The sequence below is a fragment of the Rhipicephalus microplus genome, chromosome 5 (assembly GCF_043290135.1).
Source record: "Rhipicephalus microplus isolate Deutch F79 chromosome 5, USDA_Rmic, whole genome shotgun sequence".
Classification (NCBI taxonomy): domain Eukaryota; kingdom Metazoa; phylum Arthropoda; class Arachnida; order Ixodida; family Ixodidae; genus Rhipicephalus; species Rhipicephalus microplus.
The window spans coordinates 78,676,902-78,696,154 of NC_134704.1; the positions used below are offsets into that span (position 1 = coordinate 78,676,902).

General features: G+C 44.8%; 1 protein-coding gene across 4 annotated transcripts in view; it reads left to right on the top strand.

Annotated features, from left to right (window-relative positions):
- Positions 1–19,253, top strand: part of bdg (sodium-dependent transporter bedraggled) — a 201,920-nt gene that overhangs the window by 149,348 nt on the left and 33,319 nt on the right. Inside the window, exon 1 of one of the 4 annotated variants that reach the window (XM_075895709.1) lies at positions 13,517–13,653. The exons of the other annotated variants lie outside the window; for them this stretch is intronic. The gene's annotated coding sequence lies outside the window, so the exon portion shown is untranslated. Of the gene's footprint in view, positions 1–13,516; positions 13,654–19,253 lie in introns of those variants that run through there. 4 annotated transcript variants of the gene reach the window in all.

Sequence of the window (19,253 nt, forward strand, 5' to 3'; positions counted from 1 at the left end):
GGGAAGTGTGAGGCCCGCGTACTTAGGATGTCAGTGCGAGTCAAAGAAATTTTCGCAGCACTCTGCTACGGCGTCTTTCATAATCCTGTCTTGATTTAGGGAAGCGAAACCGCAGATATTATTATTATTATTATTATTATTATTATTATTATTATTATTTAGCGTCGTTATCTCACGTTTCTATGAATAAAAAAATTACAGCACAGCCACTTTCCCTCTGCATGCTTCGCATTACATCGATTCCCATAGTACGTTGAATTTGCCAATTATTTTCTTTCCTGAACACAAGCATTCGCGAGGAGGGTCTTGCGAATGTAACACGCACAGGTAATCATCGCGCACGCTGCCCTGTATACCTAACGACCCAACAACGGTAGTTGTAAGTGTTAAACAGAAAGATGTGTTCTGATCTAGCGCGTAACATTGAACTATAGGGTCATTGACCTTGTTGCGCGAAATTTTTGACAGATGTATGGAGGGTGAACCACGTAAGAACGAAACAAAGGAAGCAAGGTATCGTCGTTTGTTCCCGCAAGCCAAGTGCGTTTTTTTATTGTTGCGAAACAATGTTACATAGATCAGAACGTAAAAAGAAGAACTTGAAAAATACTACCGATACAATAGCGACATCTAAAAAATAACCGCGGACGTATCGTCTGCATCCTCGCCACATATTGTATGTGAGAAAGGCTACGTGTGAGCACGCGCGCATGTGTGTGCGCTTCATGAATTTGCGTCATCCCTTGAGCGCACGTCATGTGCCCTATATTCCCTCACTCTATACATACAATAGCACAATAAGTACACGAGTGGCCTTTATAAAACCTCTACTGAATGCTTCTGCTTCGTGCTTCTCACATTTATGCAGCCCATAGAGTGCTGATCAAAAGGCCATGGGATGGAATCCTGGCCGTGGTCACAGCGTTTATATGGTGGGGAAGCGTTAGACGTTGCGCAAACACACACACACACACACACACACACACACACACACACACACACACACACACACACACACACACACACACACACACACACACACACAAACACCCACACACACACACACACACACACACACACACACGCACGCACGCACGCACGCACGCACACACACGCACGCACGCACGCACACGCACACACACACACACACACACGCACGCACGCACGCACACGCACTGCCCGTTAAATGCCGAAAGATTGAAAGTGCGTTCAACGTATCAGAAACAGGCGACCTCCATGCATATGTGATGGACCTACATATAAATGACAAGATGGAAGGTGGCGCCATTTAACACGCCCCATTAAGACAGCAAGGACTATAGACGCTTGCACGTGGCGAACAAATGCGAAACGCGCGGCAAAATGAGACGACCGATGAACGTTAACGTTATCAGTCATCTGGAACGCTCTGTCGGACACGCCTGTGCCTCTCCTCTAGACAGCGTGCGAATGCGTCCTTTCCAGCAATCGCAGCTAAAACGAATACAGGGAAAGTGGTACTAATCGGGTCATATCTTTTAGAGCTGAGCGCCGCTTTTCGTGACAACCTCTCACCCTCTCTCTTTCGTATCTCTATGTACACTGTGCGCAGCGGTCTATTGAGGGAAAGGAATTCGCGCGCTCGTTCACTGGATCGGCCATCGACGCCACCGAGCCGGTCAAGAGCGATTGATAACTGGTGTGACCGCTGGCCCTTCGCAGCCTCGTGAGCAATCGGTGGTGGGTCTTTCGTTCACGGCTAAAACAAATTGATCGCGGACTTGTCGAAATGAAGAACAGAACATAATCAAAGCATAATAAACGTGTGGCTTCCGCATTAATCACGCTCTATTGACCGCCGGGGCGAGTAATTAGGCGGCGATTCGCCGGACGCCCTTGGTCAGTCAAGGGCGGAGCTGTACGCGCTTCCATAGCAGACACGCTCGTGCGGTTGTCACGATTGCCGCTCACCCACGGTCCTCCGTATGCCGCTTAGCCTCGATTTGCGTTTTTTTTTTTCTCGCGTTCGCCTTAACTGCAGCTTTCCGCTTCGTCTCCTGCACTCTTGCTTCCTGAAAGGGGCGATCACTAGGTGTTAAGTCTACAAGCTCTGAGGCGAAGCCTTCTTTGACTCTCTTCCTATACTTCGACTGCATCTAAAGCATAGCGCCTCCTCTCATTACCCATACAAGTGCCCTCAGCGCTGTGATCCAGGGGGCGTAGCCATGGGGGGAGGTTCAAACTCTTTCAAAATTTTGCAAATAAACGCACGCATGAGCATACATAATGTATGACTGAGTCCTACGAAAAAATATTTCTGGCTACGCTCCTGTCATGCTTGACAAGCTTGACAACTATTCCGTTTACAAAAAAGAGCGTGCTTAAACATGGGGTCTCAGCCAGGGCTGGTTGGTGGTGGCGGGGGGGGGGGGGGGCGGAGGAGGAAGGAGGAAGAAAGTTTAAGCGGAAAGACAGGGAGGTTAGCCAGTTTTCAGACCAGCTGGCTACCCTGTGCTGGGGAGAAGGGTCAGGGGAATAAAAGATGTTAAAAAGAAATGTTGCGAAGAGAGAGAGAAATGGTAAAAAATGCGACAGAGGAAATGTTGATTGATTGATTGATTGATTGATTGGTATGTGAGGTTTAACGTTCCAAAACCACCATATGATTATGAGAGACGCCGTAGTGGAGGGCTCCGGAAATTTCGACTTCCTGGAGTTCTTTGACGTGCACCCAAATCTGAGCACACGGGCCTACAACATTTCCGCCTCCATCGGAAATGCCGCCGCCACAGCCGGGATTCGAACCCGCGACCTGCGGGTCAGCAGCCCAGTACCTTGGCCACTAGACCACTGTGGCGGGGCGACAGAGAAAAGGCAACATCAAAGAGTATAAGACACTAAAGTCTGTCTCTGAGGCCAGTTGTCCGCAAAAAGCGTAATAAAGCTTTCAAAGCCTTCTTGGCTGAGGATGGGCTCGGTCAATGACCCAAAATCCTTTGTTCTGACAAAGGCCGATCGTCCAGTATATCCAGAGCTGCAGAGAGTTCTTGTCTTTGCGGGAGGGTGGTGTTGCACTACCTGAGGACAGCCAGGCACACGATACCGCCTTCGACTTTCATGTTGACGCGTGTTACCAGTTTTTAAACAACCCAGTGTATCGCAAAAAGGCAAGCTCCGCACTTTTCACATGTTTTTCACGTCTTTAAACTTTTCCGCCCATTTCGGGTCCTCCACCAAAAAGGGGCCATTTAAGGACCGTTTTCGGTTAGCCTCCCTGCCTTTTAATCATTCTATTGCCCATCCTTGTTCGAGGCTGAGTTAAAAACTGCGTGCATATAGTCGTTGTCAGTAGCATTTCATTGAGGGTTTAGAACAAAGTGTGAACGCTTTAGACCACTATACTCACTCTACTATGAAAGAGCCATGAGCCGCCCCTACCGTAATATCGACGAATCATTGCCTTTCTCATCAATAATGTGAAGTGTGTTTAGAAGAAATGTGTAACAATTTTGAGTACCTTGTACTCAACTACGGGAGGGCAGTGGGCCACCGCTAATATAATCAACACGAAGAATGGCACCTGTTTGTTTAGAAAAGAGTAGTTGACGGTTTAGAGTACTCGGTATTCTACTATTGAGGCCGTCGCATCAACGACGGGCTCGGGGCTGGATTGACCACCATCCGCATTAAAAAAAAATGGATTGTCCAAGCACTCCGTAGAATATCCGTGGGTGCCAGTCGTTGGCACCTGTTTAGAAAAAAAAAATTATTTACACTATGTAAAGAACACAAAGGCTTCATAACATTCCAGTAACAGGGCACGTACACTTCGGCACATCTATGTATCACGACCAATATCACTACGTTGCTGTGAAGACATTTGCTCTAATATACAAGACAATGTTGGCATACATGTACAGAAGAACTCAATGCGATACAGCATGTATTATGATTTTTGTGACGTTTCCCGCTTCCATTTTCAACGCTTTCCACGTGCTCCATTTCTGAATAGCCGGTCTGATGGTTACTCTGGTTGGCATCTTCCTCTTTCATCGCTCAATTTTATGCTCATTGTTCGAACAAACAGAGACAAAGCCGGAGACACTCTATTATAATGAATTACCTAAATTGTTTAACTGGCCATGGTTTAGTTTTTGTCATTACTTGGTGCTTGTCCTTGTGCATAGATTCGAATGCCGCTTGATTTGCGGGGTGACTCCGGAGACAGCGCAGCGTCCCAGTGTACCGACACTACTTTTCTTATCACCAAGCACAATAGGCGTGCGCAAGGTTCCTCTACAGGGGGGGGGGGGGGGGGTCACAGCACCCCCCTCACTAATAAGTCAATGTAAGAGACTGGCTTTGCTCGCCCCCCCCCCCCTATTTTGTGGACTGAAAGAACAATGCCTCTTCCATCCTCCTTAGGCATGGAATATGACTGAGTGATAGACATATAAGCTATAAGTAACAAGATTTACCAGCACCATGTTTTAGCAGGCCTCCCGATAACGCATCACTTTGTCAGCCATTCTCCAATGGATGCTGCCTTTTCGCCCTTCCCCCGTTAGTTTTCTTCGTCGTTGATTAGGTCATTAAGCGCGACACTAAAATGAGTGATTAATAACGGAAATTATTCGTGGAAAATCTCACTCCTATCGAAAAAATCTCATATTACACGTACGACACATATGAAATAACCTCGTGTGATCATACAAAAGAACACATGTGATTCGTGTTCATACGAGATTATTGGATGCGAGGAACATGATGTGTCATATGAGAATTTTCACTAGCGACTGTTTATTTTCTTGCGTGCTTTTTTGACGGCGCACTCATGAATACGATGCACAAATGCATTAAGTACGTGGGCTAAAAAAAGGTTGTTTATCTCACGCAAGAATGTCGCTTTTCAACTCTTATAGCCTCGCTGAAATGTTCTGATTTGGTTTTGGTGAGTATCGTGTGCGTTCTGTCGTGCACTTCATCATTCGCCGTGTCCCATCTGAAGTATCTTACTGAGCGTACCAGTGGCAAACATCTTACTAAACTCCCCCCCTCCGCCCCAACTCTCTCATTCACTCTCCCTTTTTTTAAAAGGCATTGAATGAATTCTAGAGCTACGCCGTGTTTAGAAGTTCGAAAAAGTAGCTACGCGACGTAACGATTTTCATCTAATGACTATTTAAAGTGCATGGTGGGCTTTTTTTCAATTACATCTAACTTAATGCGCTGAAACTACACTTCAGGAAAGCTTGTGTAGAGGCTAGTTAGAACATATATTGTAGGTAATGACTGCGCTGATAAGTTAAGGACGAAACAAAATGGACTAACAGAGACAAAGCGCATCTAACAACCGAATTTATTGAAAAGAAAAACGAAAAAAAAAAGCTTTCAGTGCCATCTCCCTTGTATGTCTCCTAACCCCTTTTAAGGTTTTTTTTTTCTTCAATACATTCAGTTGTTAGATGTGCTTTGTCTGTGATAGTCCAGTTTTTTTGCTGTTGTTTTTTTTTTTTTGGGGGGGGGGGGGGGGGCTTAACATTGCAGCGTGGCCTTTACCTAAGGAAACTGCACCTCCTTATTTCTGAACAAGCAGGTTTGATTAGCCTGAAGTGTCGCTGCGGGCAGAGTTGAATCATCGAGCGGCCTTGAAATCACGATTTCTCCAACGGGCGTGGTATAGCGATTCGATGAGGCGTTGCATAACGCGCTGGGCTTGAAAGAGAGAATGGCATTAGTTTTCACTTCGTGCCAAGGTTTACAACACTCTTGCTTCCGTCTCTTCCTTTTTCGCCAGCCTCGGATGATGACAGCGGGCTCCTTGTCATTGAATTATTGAGCACGCATTGCCTAACTACGCATGCTCGGGCGTCGAAGACAGCAGTTGCGCTTTTTCTGCCTTGTCGGTCGGTTGGTCACAGACACCGTGTAATCCATGCGGTAGCGCATACGTTTATCGCAGAGAATGGTTGGCCAAAGGTTCCCACCAAGTTTATTTCTTTCCCACCTCGTTCACACAGTGGCAGTCATCTTCTTATTGGAACGGCGATACCCATTTACAAAGCGAAAGGCACCTGTTGAATAAGATTTACGCAGGTTGTAAGGAACTGCATTTTTTAATGGGAATTTCGATCGCACTCAGTGTTCGACGTCTAACAGTCTTGGTTCTACTTTTGGGATGCGATGAAGAAACGTTTGCTATCTTATTTATTATTATTATTATTATTATTATTATTATTATTATTATTATTATTATTATTAGTAGTAGTAGTAGTAGTAGTAGTAGTAGTAGTAGTAGTAGTAGTAGTAGTACTTGTTGTTGTTGTTGTTATTGTTGTTGTTTCAGTAGGTGTTTTTGTTGTTGCTGTCGTAAACATAGCTCTGAAGAACGTTATTTACCTTCCTTAAACCGTGACAACACTTCATGTACAGATGGTGCTGTCATCTGTGATTTACGAACAGCTGATTACACAAGTTGTGTGGCTACTTAGCTTCAAAGGGAAGCCCAACATAAATCATGATCATTGTGATCGCAGCCATCGATTTCGCCATCATGCCCGACTAACAAATGTAGGTAGCTCGCACATACGTGACGTCATGGAAGCGTCTTTATGACGTAATGGTTTACCAACACGGCGTCTTAGCTGACGTAAAGGCAGCATAGTCACGTTGCGCTTAACGTGTTTCAACGCGATAACGATGCACTCACATTGTTTCTGGCCTGTGTGCTTCTCTAACAACAACAAAAAATTGGAAGTGATGTGATGATGATCAACGCGACGTCACAAACCTAGCGTCGTACCACGCAGTGCACCAATATGACGATTTCGGTGACGTCAGTCACCCAAACCGACATGCAGAGTACGGTGCTTCGCGCACCCTATATGAAGGCCTGCAGTATACCTCCCATTTAAGAAGTTGGATACTGCATGTTACTAATAATAACAGCTTGAGTTTAACGTTCCGAAACCACGACATGGTTATGAGAGACGCCGTACTGGAGGGCTCCGGAAATGTCGACCACCTGGAGATCTGTGACGCGCACCTAAATCTAAGCGCATGGGCCACATATATTTTCGCCTCCATCGAAAAAGCAGCCGCCGCAGCCGGGAAGGATACTTACTACATGTTAACTTAATACCTATAGTGCACACAAAGGACATGGACACAGTGGTACGACGCGGACACATGAACCCTGGCTTTCTGCCCTTACCGTGCGCAGTAGGTGTCAAGAAGGAATGCCAATGTGTCCGAGTTCACGTTCTTACATGCTGGCGCGTAACTTGGTGCTGTCACAGGGTTGTATGTCTGGCAAGAATACCTGCGTACGTGTTTATATTCTCAGAATGCCGGGTACGTTTACTCGATCATTGCACGGCAGTGCCCGCTAAGCTTGCGATTGTATATAGTACGCAACCGTGCCACATTTTTTTATCAATTTTTTCCCGCGGGCGCAATTCTTGTCTTCAAAGATGATGCACCTGCAGGAGCACCATAACTTGAAACGTGTTGGCGAGAAGTCACGAAAAGTGCACGAAAGGGCGATATGAAATCTCCTGCATCTAAGCCATATTCGTGAATACCCTGCGTGCTAAAATCTTGTTTCCTAGGAGTTAATTACAAATGATATTTTCATTATTTATTTTTATGGTTAGTTAGTTGGTTTGTTAGCTAGCTAGTTAGTTAGTACGTAACAACGTTTGGGACTTCGCTTCAATTCACTCCTTTCCTGAACGCATTTAACAAGCTCCAAGAAGTATAACCATGTTTTGGCGACTCCGTCATCAAAATCAGTGCAAGAAAAATATAATAAACACCAATACCATATGAAGCGCCATCCTCGTATGCAGTACTAATACACGTCACAGAAATTCACATTGTGTATGTAAACAACAAGAGCAACGCCCACAACGAACAACATCAACAACAGCACGTGAGTGAAAACGTCTTGTCGAGGATCGTTATTGTCACCAACGTTCGTTGTCTTAGTCTGTACTGTATGCGGCACTAAGCTATTTTGTTTACAAACGTGCTGGCTATGGTGTCAACTATTCTGGCTTCAAAACAACGTTACATCGACCGCATTCAAGACGTCTACCTGGTGTTTCATCTTAACAGTTAACGGCACAGAAAAAAAAAGTAATGATGAAAGGTAAGACAACAGACGAAGCGCTGACTTGGTCTGCTGTATAACGTTACCTTTTGTCGAGTATGAGCCCTTCGCGGTTGACGTGGACAATATGTGACGTCTCGCACAGACTCCTGCCCTCGCACGATCACCCTTCTGGTTCACTGGCGTCATTTGGTAACTTCCGCTTCCCTTTAAAAAAATTGTATACCGCTGCACAAGCGCCTGGATGCGTAAAGTCGTGACGTTCTGTTCTGTTTTAGCTGTTTTGCTGTGGAGAGGTTGAGGTGCCTATTGCCTCGGCTACTCCATATCACAAAGTTCTGCAGCGAAAAATAAAATAATAATACAGAACGGTACCCAAAAATTAACAATACGGAAAAGAAAAAAAACACACCTAATAGCACACTGAAACCGTGACGTTAAATATTTCGTAGAGGAAGTGGTGGTGTATTGGGAGCTGGTTTTAAAAGGCGCCATTCTTTAGTTGACTCTTAAAGTCTCTTTGTAAATATGGGACGTGACGTTATCGATACTACAGCGTCGTGGCAAAACCATGTTCGTGATATAGCGATAAGGCTGTATAGGATGACGTTAGTGATAAACAAGTGAAATAAATTCATAGCCCTCTCACTACTGAATACGAAAGCTAGCGAAGCTGTGTCCGTTTATTGATATGTGAGGTTTAACGTCCCAAAACCACTATGTGATTATGAGAGACGCCGTGGTGGAGGGCTCCGGAAATTTAGACCACCTGGGGTTCTTTAACGTGCACCCAAATCTGAGCACACGGGCCTACAACATTTGCGCCTCCATCGGAAATGTAGCCGCCGCAGCCGGGATTCGAACCCGCGCCCTGCGGGTCAGCAGCCGAGTACCTTAGCCACTAGACCACCGCGGCGGGGCGAAGCTGTGACCGCAGTGGGTCCGGTATAATGTATATACTGTGTTGATTTTATATACAATTGGATTCGGGTATTGTGAATCTGAAGGAAATTACAACATTGTCATGCCCACGTATGACATATTTTCTCTATTGAAAGTATAATCGAAAGGTGATTTCTCAACTGCTCGACACACGCAATAATTCGTTATATGCCGGTTCGATATATGCAGGTTCGACTGTATTTCCATCGTTGGCTATACAGAGCGAATGAAGAGTTGTGCAGTCAAACGTGTCAGCATTTCTCTTGCGCACGAAGCACATTATCTCATTAAAGGCGATCTCAAAATAAAACCACCAAGTACATAAGAAACCCCGTTCAGAAAGTACAAAAATGACATGTCGTTCTTTTATTATATGCAAGCGGTCTTGTCCTTGACGCAAAAATGTTCACACCATTCTGCAATGGCGGTGAAATCGTGCTCCTTCATTTTACCTTTTACGCCATGTTTCCGACGCAAGAACGCTGTATTTGTCGAGTTCATTGCTTGGCCGAAAATAGTTGTTCGAGTATTTTCGACTCTATCTGCTCCGCCTAGCCATGTGCAGCCTTGTTGTAGGGGAAAAAAGAAAAAAAGAAGATGAAAAAAAAGAAAGAACCAGTGCTGCGAGCTGTTCTTCAGGCGACGCTGGCTACTGAAGGCAGCTGCGGCCTCGATAACCGCGATGGAGCCAGCACGTGCATCACGAATCACGCTGTAATGATACACCCATGATATGGGCACCGCCATGGAAACCGGTCCACAGGAGCAAGCATGTCACACTGGGTTATTTGAAGACATTTCGCACACACGCTAGCACTTTATTGTGAGCTCGCAGGAGGCCTTCAACCTTTGGTTGTCGAAGAAAACGGAAATCACGTAGGTCGTGTCAGTAACCCTTGAAGTGCGACGCGAGTTCAGTGCTTTCTGTACCGTACTGTCATAGGTGAGTCCACATACCTTTGTGACCGTCACACGTTGATTTGTTCGGTCGTCCTGCTACCACGGGCCAATTTTTTATGTATTTATTTGACAAGATTGCTGACTCCAGTATAGTCGTTGTAGAGGAGTGCATTTAGTTGTTATACATGAAACGCTTTTGTCAAAAAAGACTAGAACAAAATGAATAAACACGAAATGAAACAATATTATCAGTACAACTGGCAAAAGTAAAGTATCATGAAAGGGCTAAAAAAAAGGCAGTGAACTTTAGGCATTCAACTGGCAAGCAATGATTGAAACATACACACATACATACATACATACATACATACATACATACATACATACATACATACATACATACATACATACATACATACATACATACATACATACATACATACATACATACATACATACATACGTACATACATACGTACATACATACATACGTGCATACATACATACGTGCATACATACATACGTGCATACATACATACGTGCATACATACATACATACGTGCATACATACATACATACTTGCATACATACATACATACTTGCATACATACTTGCATACATACTTGCATACATACATACATACTTGCATACATACATACATACTTGCATACATACATACATACTTGCATACATACTTGCATACATACATACATACTTGCATACATACATACATACTTGCATACATACATACATACTTGCATACATACTTGCATACATACATACATACTTGCATACATACATACATACTTGCATACATACATACATACTTGCATACATACTTGCATACATACATACATACGTGCATACATACGTGCATACATACATACGTGCATACATACGTACGTACATACATACATACATACATACATACGTACATACGTACATACGCACATACATACATACATACATACGTACGTGCATACATACGTACGTGCATACATACATACGTGCATACATACATACGTGCATACATACATACGTGCATACATACGTACGTACATACATACATACATACATACATACATACATACATACATACATACATACATACATACGTACATACGCACATACGCACATACATACATACATACATACATACATACATACATACATACATACATACATACATACATACATACATACATACATACATACATACATACATACATACATACATACATACATACATACATACATACATACATACATACATACATACATACATACATGCATACATACATACATTGAGGTAGAGCTTCAGTGGCGTTGGTTGGGTTAGGAACCGCAGCAGTTCCGGTTCGCTATGCGACTATCTGGAAGGCCACAGCAATCTAACAGCTTTTTGTGAAGAAAAAAATTACGCCCAGGTCTGCATTGTTGAACTATGTGTACCATGCACGTGTCACAAGTGACGAACGATGGGGAGTGACCGGTTTTACTAAGACTAATAAGAATATTTCGTGAAGCTCCAAGCCCGGGACGGTATTTCGTTTGTCGGGGTCTGAAAAGCTTGATTAATTTTTAGTTACTTTTTGTTTTGTTACGGACTATCATAAGAAGCAGTCGTAAGGTTATTAAAACGGTGCCACGTTCGTGTGGCGTACGCTAGATCAAAGCCAAAGTTGGCGCCTGACATGCCAATTTCGGTTTACCAGCAGTACAACTTTCACCTCGTCAGGTTTGCCTTGGCCACCGTCTTGTCGCGACGAACGCATTTATCCAAAACTTACGCGGGACGTGAATACCGTATAACGACACCTCAAGCCGCCAAAATGGAGGTGCCGGACGGAACGACGAGTTCTTGACATTACATAAATATTTTGGTGAGTGAGGAACCCTTTGCCCGAGATGAAATAACTTCAGGCCATCCAGTGGAGATTCTCTGTTGACATGCGGCGCATTTAAGGTCCCGGTCTGTTGTATGCTGTCATCTGTTGGCGTAACGTTGGCAAAAATGATATATAGAAATAGAAAAAAAAAAGAGCAAGTAAGAAATAGAATGAATGAGGAAGAAAGGGAAAACAGGCAGGAAAATAGAAATAGAAATAAAAAGAAAAAAATACAGAAAAAAACTGGAAGAAAGAAGTGAAAAGGAAGATAGGTAGAAAGAAATAAAGAAAGAAGGGGAGCAAACAGGAGAAAAACAAACAAGGCTGCCCAGCTCCGTATTTCCTTCCGGCTTGGCACAACTGTTGTGAAGATGCTTTATTAATATTATTTTCTTTTTTAGGTAACATTTTTGATTGTGTACACGGAGGTGGCAGCGTGGTTTTATCACCTGGCTTGTAAGGAAAATTCTGGCATTTTTTTCTGGTTAGCTTACCATTATGCAATCCGGTTGTGTCTGATTACTGGTCACTGCATGTTGACCACGATGCGTGTGGAAAGAACCAAGGAAAGTCTATGTGTATTCGTGAAAGAAAGTTCTTACACTAGGATTGCTCTAAATATCCCTGGCTCGTTCTGATGCGTCAGATACTGTTAGTGAAGCGAACCGGCTAATAGAAAAGAGTACGCTTGCAAACGAGAAACTTCGTCAGTTCACCCTTGGACGTCTTCGATAACCCAGCTGACTTTCTTATTGGACCGATAGAGAACAAACACGATTCACTTCGAATACATTAAACTGGCAGCAATCATGATTAGTAAATTCAGGTATTGTTCCACTTTATATCAGTGTTCGATTGACGCTGTTCGCAGGGTAATGTTTAGTGTAGTGCTATGCATTCACCTTATGGTCGCATGTTTTACAAAAATGACAAACTAGCCCAGACTTGACTTTTCAAATGAGAAGTCCTGCTGTCTGGACCTTTGGGTATCAGATATCGGTGTATAAGGATTTCTTTCCACTTACGCCATTTGTGGAAATCTGCTGTTTCGTCAGAAAAGGTCGACATACGAACATACGTTGCACATTTGCGACACTCCGTCATGGTAAGCCTTCGTACCCCATAACAGCACACGTGCCGTTTGCCTCGTAATAATCGCGTTGCCGATGACTTAATCAGATGGGTGCAATATCGTCGGATATACGACACCTATAGCTTCCTTCTCGTACTCGGACCCCTGGACCATCGGGGACAGCTGTGCGCGAAACGCGCGCTCTTTTCTCCGATCGAAGCGCCTGTAGTGGTGCAAGCGGCAGGTCGACCCCACGAGACACGTGCGGCGGCGTGCTAAATCGCACGGACCGAGTTCTCGATTAATCGACAAATGTCGACGCGCAACCTGACCTTGACTGCCGAGCGCGTAAAGCCGGCCTTGCGGCGGCTGCCGTGCCAACAAACGAGACGCGGACGAGCCTTGAATCGATGCCGCGATGATGACGTGTGCGCCAGGACAAGTGGTGGAGAGATCGCCGCACCCTCGCTTCGTATATACGTGACGGGGCGAAACCCCGTTCTATTAGCGTTACAAGCGTGTTCGCCCGTCACATCCGGCAAACACCTGCGCCTTGACTGAGCTGTGGCTCGTCTATGTCCACTCCGTGTGAACTTGTCCGTGGTGCAAGGCGGATTTGACTTATCCCAGTGGGCTGTGAGACGCCGTGGTTCCGGCGCTGAATTCACCCGTGGCGTGCTCTGACACAAACGATAACGGATTACCTGTTGGTGTCGCGAGTTGAGATTGAAGCCGCCGTCAACCTGCAGGACACAATGGTACAGTGTTTCATGATTTCTTGCCTACAAGTGAACGCAAGTTACATAAGTCATGCTTGATTGTGCCTAGGGTACGTGATCTGGCAAGGGGATGGGCGCAGTGCAGGTTCTATAGGTAAATCGTGTTTGCCATCAGTGACAGACCACTAATTTGGTTTAGCGCCGACAGGAGCACCACTGTAATTTAATTTTGCCGGGGAGTGAGAATTCACGACAAGACAGCTTATTCGGAGGCAGGGGGGGGGGGGGGTAGGAAATTGAATTCACTCGCGATGCTTGAGTCACTCGCGATGCTTGAGGTACTGTAAACGCTGTCTTGGCGTTGAGATTTGCGAGTATACGTAACGTATGCAGGAATGCATTGCACGGTAACAACGTATAGAAGGCAAATGAAGGGAGATGTGGGATCTCGAGCAGTTCCATTTCCATATTTTTTTTTCTACGCACTGTACTTCGTCGATAGTTCGACGACAGTTCGTCTGGTCAGGTGAAATGATAAATGATGATGACAAAGTTGCGGTCAGTGAACTATTCAAGGTGAGAAAAAAAAAAGACACTCGATGTATGCTTCGGCTCTGATCAAGGAACCCGTACGGATCCACAAAATATCTCGTGAGTTTTTTTCTTCTTTTATTAATATTTGCTTGTTCGGCAAGCTCGGTGGTCCAGTGGCTATATGACACTCTACTGCTGACCCTAAGATCGTGTGATGGAATCCCGGCCGCGGTGGCCGTATTTCGATGTAGGTGAAATGCTTGAGGCTCGTGTACTTGAATTCAAGTGAACACCAGATAGTCAAAATTTTTGAAGCGCTTCATAACATGGCATCACGGATAATTATATCTTGGTTTTTGGACATAAAATCCCAATAATAACTATAAATTGATTGATCAGTGGGGCTTAACGTCCCAAAACCACCACAGGGCTCCGGAAATTTCTACCACCTGGGGTTCTTTAACGTGCATTCAAATCTGAGTACACGGGCCTACATCATTTCCGCCTCCATCGGAAATGCAGCCGCCACAGCCGGGATTTGATCCCGGGACCTGCGGGTCAGCAGCCGAGTACCTTAACCACTAGACCACCGTGGTGGGTCCCAATGATAACTATATATTGAGTTCATAATACGTCAACTTGTTTAGGGACCGTAATCTCTGCAGCATACTGCAAGACTCAATATTCTTCATGCTCAATGCTAAGCATTCTAACTTCTTGATTATCTGTCACTCTGTGACAAACGAGCATCACAGTCCAAGATCGAAGATGTGGGCCGCTCACCTCGTTACAACTGGTTTCGCTCTCGCGTGCCAGAGAGAAAGAAAGGGAGGGCAGAGATGCGCCAGCTCGCGGGTCGCCACCTGTTGAAGAACGAAAGGGGATGGCGGTTCATTGTTCTGCCGGACGGAGAGGCATTGTTTCGTGCGTGCCCACGCCCGGCCTTTGCGGGTCAGGGCGGCGGGGGGTTATCCGGCCGGAACAACTCGTGGCAACCTCGTCGCCTCTTTGCGGGCACCCGCCACCACCTGGTGCCGGCTGTCCCGGTTGCCCGAGACCGGTGGGATCCGGTATACACGGCCGCCGGGGGTTCCCCGGCCCCCTTGGCGGTGTATACACAAGCGCCGACTTCGGTCGTGCATCCTCATGGCCTTATCTACGCACGCTTGCATATGCCAACCGCCCACCGATGAAAGATCAACGGGATTGTATTGTGCTTTTACGGCCGCAAGAAGGAAAGGAGTGATGCAAGCAGAAGAACTTGTTTTTTTGGGGGGGGGGGGGGGGAGGGGGGGCGGTGGGGGGTCGAGTTTGTGCCTTAGTTTGCTGAGCATTTCATAACTGGCGTGAATAGTTATGAAGGGGTGTTTTTTGGGGGATGTTAGCTTTTTTAAGGGGTGGGGAAATATTTGAGGTGTTTTTTTTTTTCTGGACGAGTCGGATGCAGAAACTGCAACTAGCCTAAATTTTCCTTGAAAATAAAAGATATCTATACGTACCTTCAGTTTCTAGAACAGTTCTAATCAAAATAAAGCAATTCCTTATTGCAACATGAGCTCAAAAAGGCAGTTTTTATTCAAAAATGAGTCAAGTACTCCAACTGTTTCAATCAGTGAGCCAAATTAATTAAAACAGCGCTGCGCTAACAAACATAATCAAAACAACCAACGTGGTATCACCCAAAGTGTTTCATCTGTGTCTTAGTTGCTCTGTTATCGTATTTGCGTTCCACGAGAACGTTTTCTAGCCCAAGTTGGCACTTACTAAGGGACATGATGTTCAATGACGAAACTCGATTGTAAAGAGTGAGGGGCTGACTTGCCTACTTCTTTTTGCATCTTTGTGATTCTTTTCGACCGTACCACAACAGTATCTTGTCCTCCGTTCACTCCGAAACGGTATATTTGTAATAAAATAGGCATGTAGTAAACATGTTGGGCGTCTATCTAGTGCCGAAAGAAGACGTTGTCAGAAAGGGCCTGACAAAATTATCTGGAACACTTTTCAATGACTTCAACAGATACCAGGAACAAGAAAACACTGACGACAGTCCAGAATGATGCACCTTTTGCCAGGAAGGACCATTCACTCTTCAAGTCTAGTAATCGCCATCACGTCCATGCGTCGAAGCACGGCACCGATGGAAGCACAAGTGTGATGACAATTCTATCGCAAAATATTGCTGCAACGTACATTCGAACCATCGTACACTTATTTTACAAGCTAATTCATGTCCAAATGAAATGTTTCAATTTACATGAACTAAACATAAACTTTACTCCACTATACTGACGATATTTGGTTTATGTAGTTTTTTGCCACAATATCGATTTGTGGTATTTATGGGTGAGGATCATACTGACAAAAAGTTGGTCGAGTAGGCCCAACCATATTGTTAGTAGAGAAAAAAGTGCATTTTTTTTTCAGTTTCATTCAAAGTGAATTTGGCTTTTTCAGAAATAAAACGCCTCAATTGTTGCGCAAGAAACTCCAACACAAAAGCAGATAGGAGGATACGACATACGTATTCTTTTGTGTTTCGTGTGGTATACATATCGATGCTGACGTATAACCAACGGGGCCTAAATCACTAAAATTCTATGGGAAGAGAGGGACTAAACTAGGTGGAAGAGAGAGAGGGGGGGGGAGGCTGGGCAGCAAGCGTATATCTGTATCTGTGCTCTCATGAAAAACAAATAGTATGGTCCAGCTAGCTAGCCGACCAGCTTTGGGCCGTTGGCAAGCCAAATACGTAAAGTGGGATAGGACAGGGGTTATTCCCCTCTTTTCCCATCCTCACATGAAGCAAACTGCTGGACATGTAGAGTTAATTAATTCAGGGTGGGAAGGAATTTAAGGTTCCTCTAGATTAAAAAAAAAAGAGGCTGGGGAGAGGGTAAGCTTTAGTGCACATGGCGTTCAATTTGCACATGCCTTCGCCAACTATCTGCTACTTTATATGTGATGTTTTTCTAAGGACGCATCTGTAGCTCCGGGAACTGAGATAAAAACACCATCACGTGCGTATCCTGATGAGCGTTAGGCACGTGTTGCGATCGAGGCGAGCTTGCGCTTGAAGCTCAAGGTCGTTTGCCACCGAGCATGAAGGTCGCTGCACGAGAGTGCTTTTGACAGTCGGAGGCGCCCACCTTGCTTGAGGGCGTCGGTGTGATATTTGTCAACCATGTCACCCGGCCGACCTATTATAGATGTTACATGCTCCTTTGCGAAGAAGAGTTCTCATTTGGAGACGCGGCTTAATTCTTGCGATTTCTGTGCACTATTATCAAGGAATAGACCGCAAACAGTGAGCTAGTAGCAAATTAGGCATTCTTGTTGCCTATATAGTGTTACTTCACATCAATTCTGGGTAAAGTATTCTATTACACGCATTCGCTGTTCTGAATGCATTGTTATTTTTAATGAGTCAATGGACGTGCGGCGTTTCGTAAGAAAATTCGAGAAAAAAATGTCTTTTTACTTTTTTTAGAAATGTTCCCTGCTTGCAGGTAGATAGATAGGTAGGTAAGAACTTCATTTGTCCTTTTGAAAAAAAAAGAGGCAATGGAAAAGAGAGAGAGAGAGGGGGTTGCTACACTCAGTAGTCCTCCGCAACCCTCTCTGCTCGACCCAGGATGGCCTTCTGGGCGTCGAGTTTCAACCTGCGCAAGGCAGCCTCCCGCTGCTCCTCATTACTTAATACTTTTCAGAGGAGCCGGGTAGGGGGGTGCTTATATAGGGCACTCCCTCGTGATATGAATAATATTTGCCTTCCTTGCGGAGCAATATTTACAGGTAGATGACGGGTAAAGAGGGGAGCACATCAGGTGAAGAAGGTGAGGAGAGGCAAATGTGCGAGTCTGCAGCCGTCGCCGCAATACTTCGCCCCTTCGCCGGGATTTCGTTATGAGCGGCGGTAAAGTGAAACGGCCGAGGTGTTAGTGGTTGCACGTGCCGTGGAATATCAGATGGCAAACTCCGCGCAGCAAACGGCGCCTTTGTCTAAACGCAGGTTGATAACTACCTGAAGTAATTTAAGTGGGTCGTTTAAGTCCGTTTATGACGGAATATAACATGACTGATTGCACAATAACAAGATAGTTATTCACGTTGTTATTGTTCTCAATTTCCGTGAAATAAATTAAAATTTATTCTAACAGTTGTACTAGCTTTAAATTGGTTCTCCGGGATCTCTGTGTAAAATTACGTAAATTTCACGCGTTTGCGGGCACTCGATCGTCATGCGTGCCACAAAGGGAGAAATAAGACTGTAACTAGCGTTTAACGAGCGTGATAGTTAGTCTTTCACTTGACGTCAATAGTGCGTATCTGTGCTTCGTTCATTCAGAGAAGTGAATCGTCGGGCTCTCGTTACGTTTTCTTAACTCCACTGTTAAACTCGTCCCTTTGTACATTTCGTTCGTATTTCTTAGTCGTATGCAGAAATGTCGGTTCTTTATTTCGTGAATGGTTTTCGATGCTTCGAGTGCACGTTATTTATATACACTACTAATATGACAATGGATATAGACGTCTTTCGTACAGATGGCCTCTGCGAGGCAGCGAGCGAACAAATCTCATCGGCACGTGCCCCGGCCTTAGTTCCCAGCTGCTCCGGAACGCTAAGGTCCTTACGAAGGACGCCGATCAGCATCGCAAGTAACTCGGAGCACGTAATTAACTGTAGTAAATGCGTTACTGTGTTCATAAAAAATTAGTCTGTAAAACAGCCGTCAGTTCAAGGAAGGAGGCCACAAGCGTGGCTTCTGCTCTTGAATTCCACGAGCTTGTTAAGGAACGTTCGGGGCGATGTTTAAAAAAATGTTTCCTTTCTTCGTCAACTTCAATATTTCGCTACATTCACACGTCAGCTCGAAGCACACTAGCGAAGCGCACGTGTGCACGAAGAAGAACAATGATAAAAATAACCGAAAATTCATTCCATTGTCGAGTGCCGAAGGAACGCCCCCTGACAGCAACACAGTATGACAGATGCGAGCAGCGAATTAAAAAGGGCTTCCCTCGTTTGTGGAAAAAAACCACGGGCGATTCCGTTTGTACTTATAAGGCAGGCGGGAAAGTTTTTTTTTTCTTTCTTAACACTG